The sequence below is a fragment of the Dipodomys merriami genome, unplaced genomic scaffold (genome assembly GCF_024711535.1).
Source record: "Dipodomys merriami isolate MVZ:Mamm:240054 unplaced genomic scaffold, mDipMer1.0.p SCAF_114, whole genome shotgun sequence".
NCBI classification, from domain to species: Eukaryota; Metazoa; Chordata; class Mammalia; order Rodentia; family Heteromyidae; genus Dipodomys; species Dipodomys merriami.
The window spans coordinates 1,159,529-1,180,090 of NW_027202427.1; the positions used below are offsets into that span (position 1 = coordinate 1,159,529).

The window sequence follows — 20,562 nt, forward strand, 5'->3', positions numbered from 1 at the left end:
GCTGTCCCACAGTAATGGGAACCGGCTGAGTATCTCTAACTATAGTGATGGCGTCTCAGTTTTAATAGGCTCTGAGATGCTGTCTGAGTTATTCTTACTTGTATACTATATGTGACAGCTGATTTCCTTTTGGATGTTCCTTTAAGCCTTCTAATGCCTAGTGATTTAACCTGAGCTTTTAAAACTCCTGTTTGCTAATCCCAGCCCTATAGAGGCTCACAAGTTCGAGGCCAGCCTGGGATACATAGTAAAACCCTGTCTCAACAAAACAACCCTCTTAACTGATGAGAAAGGTTTCCTGTTGAAAGACTATGCAAAATAATGTTGAGATCCTGTGTGTAGAGCAGCAGCCTCTGCTATGAGCAGATTTCTCTGCTGTGTTGCCTTCATCCAGCAGTGCTGGTAGAAGTAAATTATTGAGTTGACAGATTTCTGTTGGAAACTTGACATGATCATATTTTCTGAGAGGTGCAATCCTGATTAATTTCTGTAAAAAAATTGAACTCAAATTTGATAAACCATGTTGACACATGGGCTAAATCTAGGTGCTCAGAAGTTGAGAGTAATGTTTCTTTTCTGCTCTGAAAGTAAACTAAATCGGTTTTGTTGTTTTGCTGAGATTTAAAGCTTATCATTTGCTGGTAATTCCCCAGCAGCCCCTTCTCTCTGTGTTCCTTTGTGTAAGAGGTATCCTATTTCCACTCACTTCCAGGCTTTGCCGATGTCTACGTGCAATCCTCAGAAATCCAAGTTTTAGGATTATGTACTCTTCAGTGGAGTGTATTTTTTTTCCTTGTATGACTGAGTTAATTGGTCTAAAAATAACTTGGCCGTATTAATTTTCAAATTGAGATCATTTGGTTCAGGGCCATATTTTCTGTAGCTGTAGCTTTATGTCAGTCCAGCAAGTCAATGAAATGAAGATAATTGGGTTCTCCAAGTGAAATGCACACACTCGTTCTTTCTTGTTCTATTTCTAATTAAATTAGCAGGTAAGATACTGTTTATAAAAGAATCTCCGCATACCAGCTGGTAGCAGGGGAGGGGAGGAGCCCATTCCTTCAGAAAGTGGCTTTACCCTTTCACACTCACTGTAAGCACTGAAGTAAATATGGGTATGCCACTGGTTTCTTCACAGAATCACTTCCTCTCTCGTGGCTGCTCTAAGCGGCCTGCTTTGCACACGCATGCTAGGCCATTTGATACACGCTGACTTGGGTTTTAACAGCTGCTCTGTTCCCATGGCGATCACTTTTCATGTGGTCTGGGTATTAGATTTCCTTTGTGCTGAAAAGGTTGCTTCGTTTGGTGCCTGTGTTTCCTTACAGTAGAAACCCAGCTTTTGCTTATTTGGCTACCTTCTTTCCCCTCGAAGGAGCATGTCATTCTCCATTATCTGCAAACCTAACAGTAATACTTTGAAATGACAAATCCAATTACATTCCCCTCTCTGCGTGTGACTTTTTCTGAAGGCATGTTCAGAGTGATACTTTTTATACCGGATCGTATCTTAGTTGTTTCTGTTTCAAAAGATTCGTTGGGACAAAAAATGATTTTACAAAGTTTTTCCTTCGACATTTATGAAATTAATTTTGCTTTGATGAATTTTAGTATTTGTGCTTTTCCCCTAGGACCAAAAGGCCATATAAATACAGAGAGTTAAAAAGAGTAAAGGGATGCGATAATCTCTGTTGGGTAGTAATACCTTGTTCACTAAAATATGATACCAATAAACCATGAAAACCTCCTGTTGACCGAGGTGAGGGAGAATACCAAGGCCAGCTTCTGTGGCGGAGAAGCCAAGTCCTCTACCACAAGCCGTGTCCTACTTTGTTCCATCTTCACTTGGCACATACCCATATGAATTATTCCATTTTACAGAAAAAAAAAAACAAACACAAAAATGATTGAAGAATCTCTGGGGGAGGTGAGTGATAAAAGTGGCTTTTATTTCAGTTTCTGTTTATCACCTCATAAACTTCCTAAGATGATGGTGTCTATCACTGAGACTTGAAAAAGCCTAGTCGAAGCTTACATGTTGGTTGTTTTGGTTTGGGTTTTGGTGAATACTGGGTTTGAACTCAGCACCTTGTACTTGAATTTACTTTCTTGCTTGGCATACTACAGTTAGGTCACACCTCCAGGTCAGCTGTTTGCTGGAGATGAAGTCTCAGACATTTTCCTCCAGGGTTGATCTTAAACTGCCATCCTCCAAATCTCAGCCTCCTGAGTAGCTAAGATGACCTGACACAGGTTTTATGCATTGTTTTTCACTTGTAGAAAAGGAATCTAGATCCAACTAGGGTTGTGAACTTTCTGCCAGAGTAAAGAATGTCATTTTGAACCCAGTATTCCTGAAAGGCCTTGGAATGTGCTAAGTTTCATTAGTAGTGGTCTTTTTTTTTTTGGAGGGGGGGAGGCAATCTTTTTTAGCAACTTTATTTTAGTTGGTAAAATCTTAAACTTACAGAAAGGTTGCACAAATATTACTAAACACTTTGTGATAGTTTCCATTGGTCTGTGTTCTCCCTTCCTGCCTCCTCCTTTTACTCCCCTCCCACCCTTTCTGTTTGCTCATGGATTTTCAAGAGTAAATTGAAGACATTGTGTTCTATTTTAACTGAATGCTTCAATGTAAATTTCCTAGGAACAAAGAGGGTTTCTTCCCTAACATACAATATGCTTATTAAGTTAAGGCAATTTAATGTTTGCACAATATTATTATCTAATCAGCAGTCTGTATTTCAGATGTTATTTGCACCATTAATGTTCTTTGTAGGTTTGTTTGCTTTTCCTTTCTAGGGCAGTGTCCGGTTCAGGATGAAGCACTGGGTTTAGTTACCCTGTCTCTTGGGCATCTGGAAAAGATATTTACCTTCCTTTGTCTTTCTTAACTGTGACCTTTTGACACATAGCTTGTTCTTTCTGTAGTTTCCCTCAGTTTGGACTTGCCTGCCATTTTCTTGTGATTAGATTCAAGTTATTTCTGGCTTTTCAAATTCAAGTTATTTTGACTTTTTGGCAAAATGCCAAAGAAAGACTGCCAAATCCTCCTGTTAGAAGGCACATGTTGTATTTACCCTTTTGGTGATGGTAACTTCCGCCTTCCCACCTTCCAAACTACCTTTCTCAGCAGGGGGAAGCCTGGCTCCATTATCCTCAAGTCTAGAATCCAGAGTGGTTTCATACTTGCTAGTTTCTGCCTTTACAAAAAAATGTACCTCATAAATAGGCTTCAATGTATGGTTCTTTTTTTCTAGCTAAAATTCCTTCACAGTGCAGCGTTGTTATCTTAAAAGAGTTGTGTAAGTTTTGACAAATGCGTACTCCTGTGTAACCCATACTCCTCCCATCAAGATGGAGAAGAACACTGTCATGGATCCAGAATCTTCCCTTGTTCCCCTTTCCAGTCAAGTCCTAGGGGAGGTGGAACATGCCACACATATCATGACCGCTCTTTTGCAATAAGGAATAAAGCGAGGCGTTTTCCTAGTGCTTCATGCAACAGTAGCTGTGCTTTTGAGACCTGCAAGCTGATCAGGGACTTTTTTGGTACCTCTAGAGTCAGGAGCAGGGTTGTGATAGTGTAGAAACCACCTATGAAGATGAAACAGCCCTCAAACTTGGTTTGCTTCCCATCTAGGACCTGCCCACTGCACAGATGTAGCAAGTGGTATCCAAAAATCTGATCTTCAGATTTTAATTAGTGATTAACAGTGCAAATGATAGCCTCATTCTGGTGCTGACTGAGACATAATTGTTGGTGAGTTACGGGTAAACTTCTGAGAATGACTTGTGTGTGAGTGGCTTTCTGTGTACATCTGGGCATGGGCATCCAGAGTAGTGCTGGAGAAAGGGAGGGGTGGCACAATCAACACCAGCTATACCGTCACTTGGTACTTTGTATTTCCTTTCTGCCTGTATCAAAGCCAGCCTGCCTGTTTATCTATAATGCTATATAATCCCACCTTTCTTTTATCATATTTCCTAGGGAGGTAAAGAAACATAAAAATACCAAATTAAACTTGGCTATTTAAACTTTGTTTTAGAAGTGCCATCCCAAAATAACCTTTCACCCAAGAGTACTACAGATGTCCTAGATTTGGAAGGGTCTTATACAAGCATTCATTTACTTAACTGATATTTGAGTCTCCGCTATATGCCAGTGATGTAAGGATGATTGCCATAGTTTAGACCTGGAATGTTCCCTTAAAGGGCCTTGTATTAAAGGCTTGGTCTCCAGCCTGATGCTATCACTAGATGGTGAGACCTTTAAGAGGTGGAGCCTAGAGAGAGGAAGTCAGATCACTGAGGATGTGCCTTTAAGGGACTTGTGGCCCTGGCTCTTCCTCTTGCTTTTTTTTCTTTTTTCCTTCTGGCATGAACTGAGAGTTTTCTCTGCCCCTCATTGCTCTGTGATATACTGCCTAACACAGCTACTATGAGACCAACTGCCCATGAACTGAAACCTCCAAAACCTGGAGCCAACATAAGCCATTGCGCCTTAGAAGTTGATTATCTTAGGTATTTTGTTACAGTAACACCTAACTAACCATGATCAAAAATAAGCATTGTCTGATATATGCTATATAGTTTAAGACTGACATCACAATCAGCAATGACCTTATAGATAAGGTGCATCCCCTGTGTGCACCCTAGTGATTCGTAGTTTTGTCAGTAGGGTAGACCAGCAGGGGCTGTGCAGAGGGTGACTTCTGGATTGGGTTTAAAGGGCAAGTAAGAATTGTTAGAGACCTATGGAAGAGAAAACACAGCCGGCATGCGCATGAAGCTGTTGAGTACAGCAGCTGTAACTTCACAGAGATACCCAGTTATTGTGGTCAGAGCCATTTTCATTTTGGCTGTTCTCAAGTTGAAATCTCGTGGACTTTGTCTAATACTGGAGGCTGCTGTTTTGAATTTTACAGTTCCATATCTAACTTTCTCACCTAGTGGAGCTTAGGGGAGAAAGGACTCCAGCAGCTGCAGCAGGTGCTGGAAGGGAGGACATGGGGACCTCTGGGGCCTGGCTCTGTCCTCTCTGGCCCATGAGTGACCTCAAGCATGATGCTTCTGCCTCTGCCTGCCTCCACATCTTCCTTTGCTCAGTGAGTCAGCTGGAAGAGATGAATTCTGGCCCATTATTGACACTTTTAGTAGTTTTTTTTTCCTTTGTTTCTATTATTTTTATTTCACAAGCAGTCTTAAAAGGTATTATTTGCTTATGTCTTATATGTGTGAGTGTGTATGTTTGTGTTTGAGTGTGTGTGTGTGTGTGTTTGGCACTCCACACTCTACCACTGAGTCACATCTCCCAGCCTGGCAATCCACTTAAACAGCAGAGAAATAAGCAAATACATTTAAGGAAGACCATCATCCTGACCACTCAGCTCACTGCTGACTGCATTCTCTACCCTTGACTTTTCAGAAAACCCGCATGTACATAATACACACAGAAAATCCCCTTCTTGCACATTCCCACTTGAAGTTTGAGATGAGCTCAGGTAGGGGGATCTGTGGTGCTGCATTGAGGGAACTCCCTACTTCTCAGATTTGATAGGTTTTAAATCTCAGTCATTTACAAGGACCAGCCAGCGCCCAATCGGAAGGACTGCAATGCTTGTGCCAGGAATCTTTGCATACAGCTTCTCAGTGGCAAATGTTACTCAAAATTGGGTTGCAGCCAGATTTTTCTTCTTCTTTCCAAAAGGGACATAAATCTCTGGTTTGGAAAATGATGAGTAACCTTCCCCCACCCCCAGGTTCTCTATTCTATCTCATTTACCCCGTGAGGCCTCAAGCCTTCTATTTTAACATGTGTGATGGATTCCATATGTACGGCTGTGTGGTGTAAACTGTATCCCACATCTTGTCCTTAGCAACTAGTGTTTCTCCAGTCTCCAGAGCTGCTCTGTTCCCAGAAGGAGATGGAATATCCTGCCAGAGCCAGGGAACAGTGTTCAGCTACAAGCCCTAACCTCCAAGCTCTTGGCTCTTCACCTCATTGAAAACCTTGGACATTTCTCCCTTTGCTTCAATTTCCTCATCCGCAGAGTGGGGAAAATATTTTCTGTTTCCCAGGGAAATTGCAATGGCTGACGTATATCCAGTTCTATCCAGTTCCCTGTGGCCAAGTACCAAGGCCTTTGCCCACTCCTGGGACTGGTGTTGCACTGCAAGCAAGAAGAAAACAAAGACCCCTATGATCATATTACATCTCTTGGGGTGCATGGAGCCTCTTTGGGGCTCACTGTCTGTCCACAGTCAGTGCAGCAAGAGGGACAGAATCGGGATGTGGAGCTTTGGCTTTAGGAAGCCTGTTTCCCTGTCCTTTTGGCAAGTGCTACTTAAGCCTTTTGTGTGATTACAGAGAAGTGTAATTGTGCTGCCTGTGGTCCTCCAGACCACCTGATCAGCCGGTAGTGCTGGGCCTGCAACCTCCTTCCATGTCACCTGCCATCACAAACAGACCAGCAGCTGGTGGGAACACACTTTTCCCCCTTAAAGGGCTCCTTTTACTATGTATCCTTTTGTTTGGAACTAATTTGTTTCACTTCTAGCCTCCACCATCTTGACATATAGAATTTTTGAGTCATAGATCTTGTTAGGATCCATCACGACCATTCCAGGGCACCACGCGGAGGCAGGCAGGCACAGAAGAAAGATTATTATAAGGTTTATTAGAGAGGCCGTACATCTCCCTGGAGAAGGAGCAATATGGCATCTGCCCCCATCCGGGTGGGTAGCTCAGGGGCAAGTGGTATGTGCTGGTAGATCTCTGGGGAAGAGAGGAGCGGTCAGCTATGTGAAAGGAACTCTAAGGCAGGGAGGAGCTCAGGTCTGGGTGGAGTTGAGGACCAGAGGTGGGGATAATGCTAATAGATCTCGATCACTGTGATGAAAGGTCCTCTGAAAGGATTAGGTGTGAGTATGTGGGGGCAGGAGGGAGTTGAACTTAGGTCCTTGTGCTTGGTAGACAGGCATCTTCACACTGAGGGTATGACACCAGCTCTGTTTCTTTTGCTGGTTATTTTTAAGCTAGGACCTCGCTTCCCACCCAGGTGTACCCGGGCCTTACCTGCTTCCATCCATATGTAGGACAACAGATGCACACTAGTGCCCTGTTCTCAGTTGAGAAGCTCTGTGTGTGTACATGTGGATAACACTTTGCGTGGAGTGTTTTCAACATGCTTACTAGGCAAGCACTCTGCCACTTGAGCTGCATCCTCACCCTTCTCAATACAAATTGAAATTTGACATGTTTATTTTACTGTCATAGTAATTCAGATAAATATTTAAATGATCCATACTGGATGAGATAGTAAAGGTACTACATTTATAAATACAGGTGTGTGAGGTTATTTGATCCTCTTTACCCAAGAAATGCAGCTAGATTCAAAGGGGTGGCTAGTTCCTGGCGAACGGTATGAACCAATTAAATATGTTGGGAATGGTGAGAAAGATTAAGGAACAGCACAAAAGGAGACAAAACAAAACTAGCCAGTGTCCCCAGGAGCTCACAATCTGGGATGCTAGCCATCCTAGCAGATGCCTGTCTATATGTATGGAGTACAATTTGTCTTTATTCATTCATTTACTTGGCGCCAGTACTGAGTCTTGAACTCAGGGCCAGAGCATTCTCCCCTAGCTTTTTTGCTTAAAGCTAGTGCTCTACCAGAGCCACACCTCTGCTTGCAGTGAGTTGCTGCATTGCCACCTTCTGAACAGTGATTCCACTGAGGCTCTTGGTAGCTTTTAGTATCCTATTGGTTTTCATTGGTTTCCAGAGTACATTGAAGCAGGACAGATGTTTTGGGGATTCATTCTGGCAGTGAAGGGGCTTGCTTGCTTTTTTTTTTAAATGTCTCCATCTCACTTTTTCACATAGAAGATGTGATAGAGCCATTTGCGAATATACTTCCTGAAGTTAGCATCCTTGTGACTTGTTTATGTACTATTCTATAAGACAATAATAAGAGATTCTACAGTATCTGGCCTTTCCTAGTTTCAAATATAGCAAATTACCAGAACTGTCCTGGGAGTACACAGGCAGACATTGGATAGCATGGAGTACAGGAAAACTTGGGTAGCATCCTGAAAACCATTCTGGTGGCGTGGGGTACACAGGTGGACACGTGGTAGCATCCTAAGAAAGGTAGCACCGCTATACCAGCTATTCATACTCCTGAGAAGATTCCTTGGGAGAGTGTGACTAGTTGTCACACTACCTTGTGTTAGAACTTATATCCAGCAATTGGTTGACAAGAGGTCTAGACAACTTTTTCCCTGAGCCAACCTCACATCGAGATCCTCTGGATCTCAGCCTCCCAAGTAGTATCTGGCTTTCCTTTTTCTTTCATGTCAGCTCATTCATGACATACCTTGACAGGGAATACTAGAAGTGACAACAGAGGCGAGGGACAGTCACCCCGCTCCTCAAACAAGGACCTTGAATTTAGTGTGAATCTTGCTTAAAAAAGAGCATTTATGCATTGCTTAAATAAAACCTCTGTAAAAGTCAATTTCCATCCTCAGTTTACTTTGACCTGACTGATGGAAAAGATTGATTTCAGTGGTATTGTAAGCAGAGTAAGAAAATAGGTGAGCAAGCGGACGGACTTGCTAGTAGAGTGACCTCTGTAAAAAAAAAAAAAAAAACAAATGCATGTGGGTCTCCTGACCCCCAGAAGAGTTTCCTTTCACAATGTCTGCTTTCCATTACTGAGTGCATCTATTCCAGTACACACTGAACACACGCATGGAAAGCGAGACCCACACCATCCTGTCACACACCAACCCTGAAAGAGGCCTGCGGTCTGAGACGGGCCTGGGGGAGCGCACCAGGGGAGGCTGAGCGCCTGTGTCAGCTGGCTGTGCCAGCCGCAGACTGTGCACACGTTCTCCTTGGAAAGCGTTTCTGCACCCGTCCTGTATTCTTCCTAGCTAGCCTGCTCAGGGGTGCGTTCTTGACCTTGGAGGGTAGGGTTGGGTTTGTTTTTTTAAAATAATTTGAAACTATCTAGTGAGTAAAGAGAAGGAGAGTTTGCAAAATAAATAAGTAAATAACAAAATAAGCTTCAAGGCTTAAAATGACCGAAGGTTGCGAGTGAGAGCAATAGAAGGGCCCCACAGGGCACTCATCTGAGCCACAGCCAACACACACTGTGAGCCGCCAGAGCCCCCCCACAGGAGCTGCAGCACCGTTGCAGCCAGCCAGAAACTGAAAGCTGCATCTGTACTGAACACGGCAGACGCTTGCCCTCGCTCTTTCCTCTGTGATGAGGTAGGATAGCTGACAACACAGCATTTACCTCGTACTAGGTATTGCACGTGATTCTGAGAGCAGGTGCCCCCGTGCCTCCCATCTATAATCCTACCTACCCAGGAGGTCGAGGCCTGGAGAAGTGGGCAAAAAGCACTCAAGACTCTCATCTCCAGTTAGCCAGCACAAAGCTGGTCTGGAGGCATGGCTTGAGTGGTGAAGCACCATCTATGAGCCAGGAAGCTGAGTGAACAAGGCTCTGAGTTCAAGACTTGAGCCCCATGGATTTAGGGATCTTAAAAGTACCAGAACTTTTCCGGAAAGTTCTGAGGGACCCTCATTGCGAGTGCAGCAAGAGGAATCCCCCGCGGTGGACTCGGGGGAGTTGGTCAGCTTTCTGAGCTTTGGTGGCCTCAGGTATGACATCAAAGGCCTTTTCAGTGGCCTTTGGAGAAGCACCGGTGTGGCAGCCATTAGTGCTTTCATGTGGACTGAAGCATGCAACACTTTCCATCTTTAGAGACTCCCAAAGGGGAGGGTATCAAGAAGAGGAGGAGCAATTCCTGTGTGGAAGGACCTAACCAGAGGCAAGCAAACACTATTGCTGTTCTTAGAGTCTTTGTCTTTTCCTTTTCTTCCTATTTCTTTCCAGGCAGTCGGTTCATCTGAGTGCTTAATTATTAACCAGAGTGCAGTGTCCTTTTGCTGTTCCTCAGAGTATGTATAGGGGAGAAAGTGAACCTGCTGTTCTCCGGAGTGCTAAGTACCTGTGCAGGTGTCTGCGACCAGCACCAGGGCCGCTTGACGTAAGCTGGAACCTCAGGAGATGCTGATTGACTTCTGAAGCTCTTGGTGCTCTTCACGGCACGGAGAGAAGAGGCCAGGGTGGCGGAGCACCTGGGCTGCTGCCAGGGCCTCTGTCCCGGTTCCCACCCCGCACGGCTTCTTGGAAGCCTTTCTCCAGCCTCCGTCTAACTTTCAGTGGGGTGGGGCTGGCGCCGTGTGAGCAGGAAGGACTTGCTTCTAGGCTTGGGAGCATTGAATGGATGCTGCCCAGGTATCTCTTCCCAAGTTCCAGTGAAGTGGCCAGCCACAGAGCACCCCATCCCTGTCTGTCATGTGGTCAGGACAGGGCACAGAGCACAAAGTCCTGGACCCCCACCTCCAGTCTTTTACCAGCTGTACAGTGGTGTGACTGTGTCATTTTCTGCATTGTGGGGTAGCGGGGAGTGCATTTTCAATTTTGAGCATCTTCATGGATTGACTGGCTGGCTCCTTCAGGCTGTTCTAGAGGACTTCTCCTTTGAAAGGGGGTCCTTGATGTACAGAAAAATTTTTTCCTCTCTCAGTTTTCACGCTATCATGGGAAAACCACATGGGCTTCTTACACCAGAGCAGGTTTCTCATGGGGGGGAGAGTTTAAAGGCTTTTGCTCCAAAAACTGTTCAGGACAGGCGTTCATGCTTTCATTTTGGTCAATTCTCAGCTTAAGTACTAAAGAAAAAAAAAAGAGTCTTGAGCAATGCATCCACTGTGACTTGTACTGGGCTTGAGCACAAGGACAGCTGCCTCTAGCTTTCCAGTCTTGTGAATGTAGTATGGATTAGATGACAGAATTATGAGTAGAATACAAAAGCCAGGGGCTTGGGGAAGATCTTCTTTTTTTTTTTTTGGTCGGTCTTTGGACTTAAACTCTGGGTCTGAGTGCTGTCCTTCAGCTCTGGAACTCAAGGCTAGTGCTATACCACTTGAGCCACAATACTACCTTCGGTTTTCTGGTGGCTTATTGGAGATAAGAGTTTCACAGACTTTCCTGCCCATGCTGGCTTTGAACCACAATCATCAGATCAGAGCCTCCTGAGTAGCTAGGATTACAGGCATGAGCCACTGGCGCCCAGCTTGGGAAGATAACTTTTTAAAAACAGTTTGTGTGTCATTGCATTGCAGGGGCTAAGAAACAGACCGATGGCATTGTTGGCAGGCTCCCAGCCCCAGCAGAGCCCACACCCCAAGACTGTCTCTGCAGCTTCCTGTGGTTTCCCTGCTGAAGAGAAACAGCCTTTTTTTTGGAAGGCCCAGGATGGCAAGTGTGTGTGTCTGCTTGCTCAGAATCATGCTCTTCCTGCTTCAAGGCTAGGTCCCAGGCTTTGTTTGGATAGTTTAATGCAGCACAGTCGTTGCAATGTGAATCAGCCCAGTGCTGCAGCTCCCGGCAGCGCCCGTTGGTTTGGTAGAAATTGGGAGCTTCCAGGGTGAGACGTGTCATGCTGCCCAGCAGCCTGTAACAGTGAAGTCAAATCTAAGACCAAATGTTGCCATACATACAAACATGTACTACCAAGCGGGCATCAGTTATTCAACACGTTCTTACCAACTAGGAAAAGCCCAACTCTTGACTCTTGGTATGTATCTCACATCAGAAATTCAGTAGCAGCTAAGCATGAATAGTCATGCTTATAATCCTAGCTACTGGGGAGGCTGAGATTGGAAGGGTGGACGTTTGAGGTCAGGCTGGGCAGGAGAGTTCATGAGAGCATGTCTCAGCTGAGAGCTGGATGCTGTGGGGCCTGCCCGTTGTCCTGCTGTGACAGGAAGCCTCAAATAGGCATGTTTCTGAGCAGGAAGCAAGACCTTATCTCAGAAATCTCCAGCACAAAAAAGGGGCTGGAGGTGTGGCTCGGAAGCCAGAGTGCCTGCCCAGCAAGCACAAGGCCCCAAGTTCAAACCCACTACCACAAAGAGCAAGCAAACAAAACTTCAGTGGAAACTGACCATAGAAATCATTTCATTTCAGGACATAGCTAGCTTTAGTTGGAGCCACTGGTGTAGGACCAGCGCTGTAGGTCGAGGGTGCTACGTACTGCAGCATGTTGTTTTCTGGTTTGATAGATTTCCTGTAGGCGTGTGTCTGTGCGAGGCTCATTTCTAGGCACATACAGGTATCTTCATGCCCAGTGTTTTCACCAGAAAAAAATAATTTACTTACTGGTGTCGATTTGGATGGCTGTCGTTGTTATGCTTGTAGGGGCGAAACTTAGAGACTCCATTCCTGCTTAGAGTGTCTCAGATATTAGCAACCTCAGGAGAAAGAGGGGAGCCTATGCGTGTATGATGTCTATTCACACTGTGTATGGTGAAGTATTTAAAAATAAATAATAGATCATATAGCAGCGACAGCTAATATAACAGCGGGACGCAACAGAATGTTGGGCTTTGGTATTGCCAGTCATCCAGTGTCAGCTGAGAAAAGGAGGGACAAGAGCTATGGGTTTCCATAGTTTTGTAGGCGTTTTCAAACTCCTTTGCATTTCTTCATATTCTAATATGCATAGAAGTGTTGTATTTCCCCACCCAATTCTCCAGATAAATCTTTGTCTAGGGTAATGGTGAATAAATTACAAGGATAAAACTTGAACCTCTACCCTCTGTAGTTTCTCAGAATTTTAAGAGTAAGTCACTACCAGGAAGAGCTGTTACTCTTATTCAAAGAATGCCGTAGAGCTTCTTCCCCAATTATTGACAAGGAGGGCCGTGTCCTAGGGAGGTAACACATGACAGCATTCTAGAACAGTTCTACCTTAACTGGTTCTCTTACTGAAGTCACTTAAAGTAGATAGAAAGCTAGGTGCCTCACACCCAAAATCCTAGCTACTGAGGAGGCAGAGATCTGGAGGATCATGGTTCAGAGATAGTCTGGGCAGAAAAGTCTGCAAGATTCCTATCTCCAATTAACCAACAAAATGGCAGTGACAGACCATCAGCTGAGTGCAAGGCCCCGAGTTTTAAGTGCCTGTCCTGGGGGGATGAAGAAGAGAAAGAAATTAGATGACTTGTTTCCAAGTACCTTAACATCAAAGAATAGCTAATTACTAGGAATCCTGAGGTGACATACTGAAGAAAACGTGAACATGGATGGACATTCCCTTATCTGAAAAAGGAAGCTGAGACCGAGCAGCCCTGGGTGCTTTTCAAGGAGGAGGAGAGGAGAATCAGAGTTAAAGTCAGACTGCTGTCAGACGTGCTGAACCATTCTCCATTTCAGGGAGAGCTCCAAGTGGGAGTCAGGGTGAATTTGAACTCACCTGACCTCGTGTTGGCTGCAGCCATTTCGTATCTGTGGCCCAGAAACCTTAAGGCTTACTTGGCATTAGACGGTTCCACGCAGTGCCTGTGACCGCAGTGAGATCTTTGAGGAGAACACCGTGTGCTGAGAGCCAGATGTGGTGAGGCTGAGGCAGGAGGCTTGCAAGCTCAAGGCCAGCCCCGTCATCTTTAGCTGTGTACCCATTTTAAAAGGCCCAGAATTAGTGGACAAACGTTTATCTCCAGAAATAGAAAAGGCCCTACAAAAGGTACAAACGTGAGCGTATGTATAGAAATTACTAGAAGAGTGGAACAATTAATAAAACCAAAATATCATTGTTGGAAAGCCATGTGTAGGAGTGGGGAGTGGCCCAGTTGTGGGATGCTTGTCTAATGTACTCGAGGTCCTGGTTCCATCCCTGGCACTGTAAAGAGCGGGAGGCGGGGCCAGGGGCGGAGGGACTTGCAGGCTTGATGAGTCTCTAGTGAGACTAAATGAGGAGCACGGAAGCACAGACCAGCATGCATCTCCAGCAGGCACTATTGCTTTTTTGGGGGGGGAGGGGGTGGGGAAGGGGGGCTTGAACTCTGGGCCTGGGTGCCATCCCTGAGCTCTTCAGCTCAGGGCAAGTGATCTACCACTGAGCCATAGCACCACTTCCAGTTTTCTGGTGGTTCATTGCGGGTAAGAGTCTCATGGACTTTCCTTGCTGGGGCTGGCATTGAACCGAGATCCTCAGATCTCAACCTCCTGAGTAGCTAGGATGACAGGTGTGAGCCACCGGCGCCCGGCTCACTATTGCATTTTTAAGCAGCAGATAGGAAAGAATACATTTATAACTCTGGTCCTTAAGAATATGCAAAAGTAGGCGCCACTGTGAGGGGGACCGAAAATTCTAAAGGGCAGCCAGGACATGGAGATCTACCCAGCCAGTGGTCTCCGAGGGGGGCCAGACGGGGTGTGACAGCAGAACCCACGGCTGTTCATTCTCTGTCTTATTTGACTTTTCTGTTATGTCACAGCAGAGAAGGCTGCAGGAAGAAGTAGGAATTGGGCACCCAGGTGTGGGCAGCAGGGCCCATCTCCGGCTACTCTTTTTGCAAGACCGGGCATGGGGCGGGGGGGGGGTCACAATCTGATGATCTTTCTGAGAAGTCTCACCCCAGCCTAAAGGCTCTTGATGCAGAACTTCCCAAGTAGGACTGGCCCGCAGATAGATCATTCTACCCGTCAGCCTTGGGCCGTCAGAGACTGAACACAGAGTACATGTTTTCAATAACTTCAGCTACCAGACCACATTCTTAGCTTAAACCAGCATATGTAGCTTTTTGAAATTCAAACTCTTCCTCTTAATCTGAGCACCCACGTACACAGGCTGTAGCAACCAGCCCAACAAGTACATGGTGTAAGCAGGGCGACTGGCTTGAAGATAACAGGAAGCGAATAGGGACTGGAGCCAACCACAGCTAAGTTCTCTTCCAGGGCAGCAAAGGGCCACCTTGGGATGATGGGTTGCTATGTAGGAAATTGGGAATGATGTTGCTAAATCTAATGATTTTTGTTTGTACTTTAGGAGTAGTTAAATAGCTGAATTTTAATGTGAAAATTATTTTTAAGTGTTAGATCCATTTTTTTAAAACCTCTTCCAAAGTTGTGCATGAATCAGACCAAAAGTACTGTAGACTATTCCAGCTGTCAATTTATGACAATGCCCTTAACAGCCATGCAGAGGGAAAAGAGAGAATACTGTACAAATAATGCAATCTTATCAATAGAACCTCTGTGCCAGATAAGTGCTTATATAACTCTCGATTCCAAAATGAAATGCACTGAACCCAAATTCACATTGTAAGTCATGTCGTGTTCTTTCTTTTTTCTTTTTTTTGAAGAGGCAAGAAGATGCTTATGTTTATTAAAAGCAACATAGGGTTGGGCTGTGGCTAAAGCATACAGTCTGTTTAGCAAGTACAAGGCCCTAAATTCAAAACCCAGTACCATGCTGTCATCCCCAAGAGGAGAGTTATTGATAAGTGCTGCTCCTAGCCTGTTGTCGGCTTCAGATTCAAACAGAACTTTTGTCTTTGCCTGCTCTGCTTTGCTTTTCCTAGTTTTCTGGGGATATTTTGTGATTGGCTGCCTTTATTTGGATTGTTTGACTTCTGGATCAGAAGAATAGAGAGAAACTGAAAAGGTGTAAGGAAATGGGGTATGATACTTTTCCTTCAAGATTTCCTGTGCTTTTCCATTATAAAGAATCTTCATGATAGAGAAAGTAGAAAAGACACAAAAAAGTAGGAAGGCTGAGCCACTTCATGTCATGTTCTTAAGGAAACCTGGCTGCAGGGAAGAAGGAATGAAGGCCTTCTTACCATGAATAATGTGTCGAAGGGATTAAATCAAACGGCCCAGCAACCTTTGGTATCACACACAGTCATGTCTTTTAGGGCAACAACTAAAGACGAGTCGGGCATGCTAGGCAAGCCCTTACTGCTAGACTCACAAGCCCTTTTGTTTCATGTTTTTGTGTTTGAGAGAGGGTCTCCCTAACTTCTGCCAGCGTTGGCTTCAAACCCACAATCCTCCTGCCTCTTTTACCCCAGCACTCCAATAGTTGGGATTACACATGTGCACCACTATGTTCAACTTAAAGATGGTTTTGAAAGTGCATAGTAAAAAAACGTGTGTGCTTCTTTGTGGATGAGTGTCAGGGCCTGTGCCCCTGTGTAGATGCAGGAGACATTCTTACCACGTGGTCGAGGGCCAGCATCACTGTCATCGGGAAACTCGCCGGAATCACCAAGCTCAGATCCCAGTCTGGATCTAACTGATCAGTCAGCAACTCTGAAGCCCTCCAGGGACACTGCTTATACTCAGGTGCCTGCCCTGCGTTGTGCATGGAGTTAGAGAGCTAGCCTTTGTTACATTCACATTTTTAAGGAAAAAAAAAAAAAAAGATAAATGAGGTAGTAAGTTTTGGTTGTGTTTTTTTAAATTTTTGGTCGGTGGTGGAGCTTGAACACTGGGCTTGGGTGCTGTCCCTCAGCTCTTCGGCTCAAGGCAAGCACTCTACCACTTGAGCCACAGCACCACTTCCAGTTTTCTGATGGCTTATTGGGAATAAAAGTCTCACTACTTTCCTGCCTGGGCTGGCTTTGAACTGTGATCCTCAGATCTCAGCCTCCTGAGTAGCTAGGATTACAGGCGTGAGCCATCGGCACCTGGCTCGAAGGGTTTTTTGTTTTGTTTTGTTTTGTTTTTTAAGTCTTGGGATTCTCCAACATGTGTCTTCAGACAACATCTTTGGTTTTCATGATTTGGTTTAAAAAGATGACCGACAGCCGGAAGCTGGTGGTTCATGCCTGTAACCCTAGCTACTCAGGATGCCGAGATCTGAGTATCGAGGTTCAGAGAGCACATACAAGTCCATGACTGTCTCATTTCCAATTAACCACCAGAAAACTGAAAGTGGAGCTCTGGCTGAAATGGTAGAACACTAACTTTGAGCAGAAAAGCTCAGGGACAGCACCTAGGCTGAGTTCAAGCCCATGACCAACCAAAAAAAAGGGGGGGGGACTGAAAAAAGGAACGGTACCTCCCTAAGAAAGTTGCCCAGCAGAGGCTGGCATGCCCTCTTCCTGCCTGCCCACTGCTCTACAAAATCCCCAGCCACCATGAGCCAGGTGACCTCTGGGCAGACAGCACATATTCACATATTCTTGGTGTGTGTGGATACACACACACAGTTGGGAACCATCGCCTGGTACACACACACACACACACAGAGTTAGGGACCATGCCTGAGTGTGTGTGGATACACACACACAGTTGGCGCGCGCACACACACACACACACACACACACACACACACACACACACACACACACACACACACACACACACACACACACACACACACACACACACACACACACACACACACACACACACACACACACACACACACACACACACACACACACACACACACACACACACAGTTGGGGACCATGCCTGGGTGCACAGAGGCTGTCATTTGCCTGGTTCATGGCCAGCCCAGGCAGAAAAGTCTTTGAGACTCCATCTCCAAAACAGCTATTAAAAAAAACAGGACTTCTTTGTACAACCACTTAAAGATAATAAAAATATTTTTAAAAAATAATTCTACACATAGCCCACTGCTCATGTGATAAAGTTTGTTTAGTTTAACTTATACTAATTTAATGATATTCATATTGTATTTCCCTTCTAATTACAATTTTTAAAGTTTCTATTAGTGGTCTTGTTGGTTCTGAGAGAGAAGAAATAAAAAATTTATTATATTTTGCAAAAAATAAAACAGGACTAGAGATGAGGTTTAAGTAGTAGAACACCAGCTGTGAACAATAAAACCGAGTTTAAAAAACTCTCAATACCTTCACCAAAAAAGAGGTGTGGCCTATTTTATGTAGATTACTATCAGGTTACTGCTCAAATGCATTGTAACACTATCTTCTCTTTTTTCCTTTATTTTTTTTTCACTCTTGGATAGTTTCAAACACATTTTCCCCCTTTGAGAAGATTAAACTTTTTATAAGGGGAAAAAATCCTCATACCTTTTATAAGCTGCTTATTCTGGTGACACAGATTAGCTTCGTGGCACTTAAAGAGAATGCTGGAACCCCTTGCCTGGTTCAATTTGCCCTAGAGGATTGAGTTTTCCATTCTTTTGCAGCCAGGGCTATTAATAATGTTTCAGCATTAACCTTTCTGCAGACCCTGACTGAGAGGAAGGCCTTTCTTCTATCCTTGCTGGTAGTTTTTCCACTGTCAGATTTGTAGAATCATAAAAATTATCTGTATAAACATGGACTTAAGTTCTGAAAGTTTAACTAAAGTCCAACAAAATATCACGTCTGGAATTATTCCAGCTTTTGTTAAAATTGTGTTCAGTTTTCAAAACCTGTCTCTTCTCTTCTCCTGGAACACAGGAGAAAGCAACTACTGCCAGGCTGAGGGCTAACTCAGAAAAAAGTGATGATTAAATACACAGTGCTTATCACTTTGAAAACATCATCTACATTTCATCCCCATTCTTTCTGTGATAACAGGCTGCTTTGTAAGTCATCTCCCCATTACCAAGGGGTTCTGTTACTTATTAGAGGCCTTTATTGGCCTCGTCATTGGGCTGTCCCATTGTTTTCCCATGCCCAGTCAGCCTACCGCCTTGCAGTACTGATTGCTTTCTCATCTGTCTGGCCCTCTGTCACTGACTCCTTGAGTTTGTCTTCAATGTCTGCTGTCTTTTTTTTAAACATTCATTTCTGTTTCTTCTGTGTTGGGGGAGGACTGAGGCTTTGGGCTCCTTGGCTCCTTTCTGCAGGAGTAGTTGTGAACTACCCACAAATGGCTGTCAGGTGTTCTTGCTGCTGAGAGCACCTTCCTGTCCTCTTCCTGTTTTCTTCCCGGGGCTACCGGCCTCTTATCTACATGTAAACAAAACCCTGCACAAGTCTTAACTGTTGCACTGGATGCATTCTCCAAAAGTAGACCTTTTGGAGCCAACATATACTGCTCCCTCCAGGGCCGTCCCGAGGGCCCTTTCTAGTCACAGTCTCCCCACAGACAACCACTCCGGGGTTCTACCATGACGGGATGTGTATTGTTGTTTGATGAATGTAGTTGTAGTTCTCATGGCTATACTGTTTCATTGCACAACTGTACCACCGCTCACTTATTCAGGGACTTATGGATGGCAGTTTCAGGCTCTTATGACTAGTGCTGCCAGGGACACGTGCTTGTGTTTTTTGATGTGCATTTGTGCACATGTTTTGTGGATGTATACCTAGGGGTGGGGTGGCTGGATCATAAGGATATAAATGTTCTACTTCTAAACTAGAACCCCCATAAAAACTGCATCCTTGTCAGTACTTGGTATTTGCTGGCTTTAATTTTAGCCTTTTTGTAGGTACATGGTGGTATTTCACTATAGTTTTAGTCTTTTTCTCTCTGATCACTTGTGACATGGAGCGCATTTTCATGTTTATTGGCCCTTTGGATGTCCTTGCTTATGATGTGCCTGTTGACATTTATTTTTCCTTTAAAAATTATTTTTAAGGGCTGGGAAGATGGCTCAGTGGTAGAACGCTTGCCTTGCATGCCTGAGGCCCTGGGTTCGATTCCTCAGCACCACATAAGCAAAAAGAAAAAAGCTGGAAGTGGTGCTGTGGCTCAAGTGGTAGAGTGCTAGCCTTGAGCTGAAGAGCTGAGGGACAGGGCTCAGGCCCAAAGTTCAGGCCCCATGACCGGACCCAAAAAAAGAAAAAAAAATATTTTTTAAAGTATTTTTGATTAGCTAGTATGTTTGTAACTAGTTTGTAGCTAGTATATTTGTAACAAATCACTTTGTCTTTGCCTTTCTCGTGTGTGTGTGTGTGTGTGTGTGTGTGTGTGTGTGTGTGTGTGTGTGTGTGTGTGTGTGTGTGTGTGTGTTTTTGTGTGTGTGTGTGTGTGTGTGTGTGTGTGTGTGTGTTGGTCCTAGGGTTTGAACTCGGGGCCTGTGTGCTGTCCTTGAGCTTTTGTGCTCAAGGCTAGTGCTCTACCACTTGGGCTATAGCTCCACTTCTGGCTTTTTGGTGGTTAATTGGAGATAAGAGTCTCAGGGACTTTTCCTGCCACTGGCACTGTCCCTCACCTATTCAATCATTTGGGAGAAGTAAAAGTGCAGGTAATAGCAATTCTTCTGTAATTTTCAGTGAATTTGTATGAAAACTTAGTTTGGGGAAAATTGGCAGCTGAACTAGAAGATGACATTGTTATTTTTTCTCAGGAGAGAAAGATGATAAATACTAACCCAGATTGCGTTAGTAGTTCCCTATTTTATTTTAATTTTTAGGGTGGTTTTTTTTTTTTTTTTTTTTTTTTTTTTTTTTTTTTTTTTTTTTTTTTTTGTGCCAGCCCTTGAACTCAGGGGCTGGACACTGTCCTGAGCTTCTTTTGCTCAAGGCTAGTACTCTACCACTTAAACCACAGCTCCACTTTTGGCTCTTTGGTTGTTAATCAGAGATAAGAGTCTCGTCAACTTTCATGCTCAGGTTGGATTTGAATCTCAGTCCTCAGATTTCAGACTCTTAAACAGCCAGGATTACAGGTATGAGCCACTGGCGCCCAGCCTTAGTTTTATTTTTGACAACTGTTGGTTAGAATTAAAAATCTTTAAATATGAAGTTGATCTATGCAG

General features: G+C 44.4%; 1 protein-coding gene across 4 annotated transcripts in view; it reads left to right on the forward strand.

Moving 5' to 3' along the window:
* LOC138822707 (ubiquitin-like modifier-activating enzyme ATG7) overlaps positions 1 to 20,562 on the forward strand; it is a 179,198-nt gene that overhangs the window by 79,549 nt on the left and 79,087 nt on the right. The window lies entirely within an intron of this gene.